The following is a 6,134-nucleotide window of genomic DNA, read 5'->3' as shown; positions in this document are numbered from 1 at the left end:
GTCCCCAGCAAACAGCCAGTGGAGGGATGCTGTGCTGGGTTGAATTGGGACAGTTGCTCTCCCTATGCTAAAGAAGTCTACCACACTGATTTGGGATTGACTAGAAATTCTGTCACCCATGATGGATTTTGATGTCTTTAAAATGAAAGAGGAATGGTTTATGTTTTTTTGGAGTTGGGCTTGCTAAAAGCCTCTGCCATAATCAAAATCCCCACCCAATCTGCTGCTGGATTTCACCACTTGTGACTGCGGGTGCGTGACTGAATGTCTGACTGATCCCTCTGTTTTAAAAAACAACCACTGCCCAAGGGAGACCTGTATGTACAAGACTAGCATGTTAGGAAGGAGAGGTTTCCAGCCTTGCTTTCTCCCTGATGTACTCATTTTGAAAGTATAGGAAAACCACCACACACACACCATTTTAGTCTGAACTGGAACAGTCCAGTAACAGATATCTCCACTAAAGCTAATGATGGTGTGTTTTGCCCATGCAGGACCAGCCTCTCTCCTTAAAACCATTTTTGCTAATAATTAATTAAAATAGTCATTGCTGTTTTCTTCTCTCCTGTGCAGCAACAATTTATTTTGAAATGTCATGATTTCTGTAGCATCATAAGTAAACATGGATATGTGGAAAAAAAACCAAGAAGTGTGTAGTCCAAATTGTTTATTGCCATTCTTATTTGGACATTCCTAAAAGGGGAACTGTGTGCAACCTCGCAGAAGCAGCATGAATGATGAGGGGCCAGGATTAGGGATGTGCATGGAACCAGGTGGGGGTGGTTCGATGGCGAAGGGGTTTGCTGCTTTAAGAGCAGGGGAGGGTGCACTTACCCCTCCCTCTGCTCTCCCCCCACTCCACTGGCACTTCTTTTTTCTAACGTTCATTGGGGCAGCAGCATACTTCCCTGCTGCACCGTTGCCCCCGTTTACTGGATATAACTGGAAGTATCCGATGCACCTGCACACACCGGGTATGAGTGTGCGCACATTGCACCAGCACACATGCATGCGGCAAGTGCGTGCAACGTGCATGCACCCATGCCCGATGCACATAGGTGTGTCGGATACTTCCGGTTGTATCCAGTAAATGGGGGCAATGGGGTGGCAGGGAAGTATGCTGCCACTCCAATGAACTTTCGTAAAAAGGAGCGCCAATGGGGGGGGAGAGCAGAGGGGGGGTAAGTGCACCCTCCCCCACTCTTAAAGCAGCAAACTGTCCCTTTTGTACAGGCCTTGCTTGCCCCAAAATGTATCCCAGTGCCTAACAAATCTAAACCCCTCCTCCCGGCACCAACATCTCATCCATGCATTGAGATCCCTCAGCTCTGCCTGTCTCACTGTACTTGCGTGTGGGACAGGTAGCATTTCTGAGAATGCTACCTTGGGGGTCCTGGACTTCAAAATGCTACCTATCCGCCTAAATTTGGCTTCCAGGACCTCCCGACTGCATTTCCCCACATCGTTGGTGCCGACGTGCACCACAACAGCTGTCTCCTCCCCAGCACATTTCCTGTGTTGTGACACCACAGTCCCAGCACTGACAGCAAGGTGCTGTTCACATTTCTGATGCTTTCTTTCGGATTTTATCTTTGCGTTATAGTGCTACAACGTTGCATGTGAGTTGTAAAAAAGTAGCTGTATTTTCCCATTGTAGGAGTTTGAAATTCTGGGGATTATTTTCAATACGATCCTGCCAAGCCGAAGCATTTTACCCCTCTTGTAGTGTGCAAACTGGAAAGCAACCTTCAGAATAAGGCAACAAAAGGGTTAGAGGTCTGGGAAACAAGACCTGTGAGTGAAGGAACTGAGTATGTTTAGCCTGGAAAAGAGAAATCTGAGGAGGGACATGACCGCACTTTCCAAATACTGGAAAGACTGTTGCATAGAAGAGGGGAGGGCAAAGTCTTGTGTTACCTGCTGCCTCAGAGGGTAGGATGAGATCTCACTGGCTTGAATTTGGAGGAGGGAAGATTTTGGCTGAGATACTTCTCAGTGATAAGAGCAGTTTGTCAACGGAACCAATATTCTAGGCAGGTAAGGTAAAGGTAAAGTGTGCCGTTGAGTCGAGTCCTGTGTTTTTCTTTGGTAGAATACAGGAGGGGTTTACCATTGTCTCCTCCCATGCAGTATGTATGAGGTGATGCCTTTCAGCATCTTCCTATATTGCTGCTGCCCAATATAGTCCCAGCGGTGATTTGAACCAGCAACCTTCTGCTTGTTAGTCAAGCATTTTCCCACTGCGCCATTAGATGGCTCCATATCTAGGCATGTAGGTGGGTTCAACCCTCACTAGAAGTCCTCAAGCAGAGGTTAGACAGTCATGTGTTGAGGGGTGCTCTAGTTCTGGATTCCCTGCATGGAGGTGGTGGATTGGATGACCTAAAAGAACCCCACTCCAACTCTATGGTTTTATTTCATTTTGATGTAAGAATAAACAGAGCTTTAATTTGTTGCTTATTGAGGATGTAGGCAGACGCTTTTGTAAGTTACGATATTTTGGAGTGGGGTGAGAGGGAGATTAACGTTGAGCTGAATAGGTTGTTATTAAGTGTGGAAGTCTGGATGGCATATCTCAGTTCCTGCAGTGCATGTGTGGCATTTTGTCACTATGCCCAAATGTTTTCGGTGCAGAGATCTTTGAAAGGTGATCTTTGGCAGCAGCAAGCAGATTTGACTAGTAAATCATAACTTTTCACTTCCTGGATTACCAGCTGACAACCAAATGCGGTGAGCACTTTGGTGGCAAAATAGCAAGAATTTGTGTGTGTGACTGAATTGATATGTGTGAATGAAAGAGAGGAAGGGAGAGGGAGAGATTCTCGGCTTCTACCTGACTCAACCCTCTGCCACTTTCTTGTCCAGAGATGTTTATGCACCTCCTGAGATAGCAAGTGATCACACTGGGAATGTAAACTCCGATTGAATAACAGTACTAAAGACAAGCCACACAAGTGCTGTTTTTCCACAAACAAGACATGTTCACATCCCCTCCTCTCCTTCTGTCATCTTCTGTGACAACAAAAACAACAAACTTGCATTAAGATTGCCTGTCAGGGAAGAGTGCCAATTTTTGTCCTTCCATATTGACTCTACGTTTCTATTGGCATACATATGCTTTTCAGGTCTGGGGCAACAGCTTTCAACACTTTACGTGCTTCCGTCATTGTTAGTCTATCAGCCAAGTTCAGAGACAAGAGCTGGGAGGTGATTCGGTAGCACAAAGTACCAAAATGTGCCCCTGCCTGGTGGTAAGCAAATTTGAAACAACCTTAGTAGAAATATAATTCATTTGGCAGTCTCCGTTCTGCTGAGATAAAACAGAATTTTCTGCCAGATGCACAGCCTCAGCAGTTGTAAGCAAATTTTAGCGTTGCCAAGTTAGCAGACAAAAGTGGCCAGACCTGCTCCTGTGCTTTTAAACAGCAGTTTGCTCTGCGGAAATAATGATAGCATGGAGGCCTGTTCAGGTGTTTCACACTTGAGGGAGCAGTGGAATCATGTGCCCTGTCCCTGATTCCAACCTCCATGTATGCATACAGATGGCACATACATGATTTATATATGTGGAACACTTTTCTGCGAGTGTACGTTCTATGCTGAAATTGAGCTGCAGATTGGGCACAGGGACAGCATTAAGGAGTGTACACAAATCAGTTTCTGACATTCAATTAGAGCTCAAATCTGATTGCAAACACTCAAACTGATTTGTTGAAAACAGCCAGCTTGGCTGGCTGCCTTGACTAATGAACCCCGAATCACTCAAATCGATCTGAATGCCATTTTGAGGCCTGTTTCCCCAGGGATTGCTGGAAAAATGGACCTCAAAATGGTGCCATTTTTCCAGGGGAAGCCAGTCTACCAATTGGGTTCGGCGGGTAGACCAGCCCTTTGCTCTGGATTTAGCACATCTGCCCACCTCGGAGGACTGTTCTACCCAGGTAGACCAGTCCTCTAAGGCGGCTGACGCACCAAATCTGGAGCGGAGAGCTGGTCTACCTGCTGACCCCAGTTGGTAGACCAGCTCTTCCTGGGAAAATGGTGTTTGAACAACCCAAATTGATTCAGGTCAAATTGGGGGTGATTCACCTTGACCCCAAATTGGGCTCCATATTCTGAGGACGGTTTTATTTTATTTTATTTTATTTTATTTTATTATTTATTTTTATACCGCCCAAAACATGCGTCTCTGGGAGGCTTCCAATTCGAGGCCAAATCCCCCTCAATTGGAGCCAAATCAATTTGAGGCCGAAATGAATTGCACATTCCTAGACAGCACATGTGATCCCACTCCACCCCCCTCCCACGCCACAAGTTCAACTTACATATGTTAAAACATCTTAATAACCATACCACCTGCTATGTTCTGCATATCAAGCTGCCTTGATATGAAAACTGAAAAAGTTGGCAACCCTGTCTGTCGATGCTTACTAGTCTTGATGCCTAAAGACTATTTCCAGATGTCATGAGCTGTACCAAATTATAAATGGGCATGGGAGATTCAAAACCATGTAGCAACATGCCAGGAGAATAGTGTTGTAGAAGCAAGGAGCAGTGAAGCAATAATTCTCGCCTTTTCTCTTCTCTTTCTTATAGCACCATCAATGTATTTGGCACTTTACAAAATAACATGCACAAAATTCCTTCCATTCCAAAGTGGCTTTGCTAGGAATTTGATGGCTTTGGTGGCTTCACCAGAACTTTGGCGGCTTCCTCAGGAGTTTGGTGGCTTCACCAAGATTTGAAATCCCTGGAATTCTTGAAATTCCAAGGTGGCTGCAGCAGTTTAAATTCCAAGGACTCTGGTGGCATTGGCGGCTTTGGCTCTACCAGTAGTTCAGTGGCTTTGCCGGCTTCACCAGGACTTCGTGGCTTCGGCAGCTTTGCCAGGACTTGGGTGGTTTCGGCAGCTTCACAAGGACTTGGGCAGTTTTACCAGGACTCTGGCAGCTTCACCAGGACTTCAGTAGCTTCACCAGGATTTCAGTGGCTTCAGCCGCTTTGCCAGGACTTCGGTGGCTTTGGCAGCTTCGCCATGACTTCAGCAGCTTCACCAGAATTTTATTATTTATTATTTATTATTTATTTATTCGATTTCTATATCTATTTTGGCGGGTTCAGCAGCTTCCGCGGCTTCACCTTTACTTCAGGGGCTTTGCCAGCTTTGCCAGGACTTCAGAGGTTTCGACGGCTCTGGCAGCTTTGCCAGGACTCTAGCCGCTTTGCCAGGACTTTGGCAGCTTTGGCGGCTTTGCCAAGACTTTGGTGGCTTTGCCAAGGCTTGGTGGCTTTGGCGGCTTTGGCAGGACTTTGGTGAGTTTGGTGACTTCACTAGGACTTCAATGGCTTTGGTGGCTTTGCCAGGGCTTCAGCAGTTTCTGCAGCTTTAGCAGGACTTTTGTGGCTTCGGCAGGACTTCGGCAGCTTCAGTGGCTTTGCCAGGACTTCAGCTGCTTCGGTGGTTTCACTAGGACTTCAGCGGCTTCGCCAGGACTTGGGCAGCTTTGCAATGATTTGGGCAGCTCTGGCAGCTTCGACATGACTTCAGCAGCGTTGGCAGATTTGCCTTTACTTCAGCAGCTTCGCCCAGACCTCTATGGCTTCAGAGGCTTCGCCCGGACTTTGATGGCTTCGCCAGGCCTTCAGCAGTTTTGGTGGCTTCATCTTTACTTTGCCAGGACTTCATCGGCTTTGCCATGACTTTGGTGGCTTTGCCGGCTTTGCCTTGACTTCAGCAGCTTCAATAGCTTCTCCAGGACTTTAAAGCTTTGGTGACTTTGCCAGGACTTCAGCGATTCCTTAGATTGCTAGGATTCCTTAGATTCTTGAGATTCCTTAGATTCCTGGAGGTGAACATGTTTATGTATTGTGCTCTGTCCTTTATTTGACTTAACTCTGAGTTGACCAGCTGTTGCCCTTATTGCTCAATGTTTTCTCCTCCTTCTGTTTGTAGTCAGAGATGCAACCTCAATTTGATTTTCTTTTGGAAAAAAAATTTTTTAAATCCTTCCATTGCAGGGCTTCCTTAAATTCCAGGGCTTCCTTAGACCCCTAGACCCCGTGGGGGGGGGCGAATATTTTAGAGGATGAGGTGTTTCCATGTTTGGATTTTTTTTTAAAAAATCCAGTACTTA

Source organism: Hemicordylus capensis, chromosome 2, assembly GCF_027244095.1.
Source record: "Hemicordylus capensis ecotype Gifberg chromosome 2, rHemCap1.1.pri, whole genome shotgun sequence".
In the NCBI taxonomy this organism is placed as follows: domain Eukaryota; kingdom Metazoa; phylum Chordata; class Lepidosauria; order Squamata; family Cordylidae; genus Hemicordylus; species Hemicordylus capensis.
Note: the sequence above shows the minus strand (reverse complement) of the source record.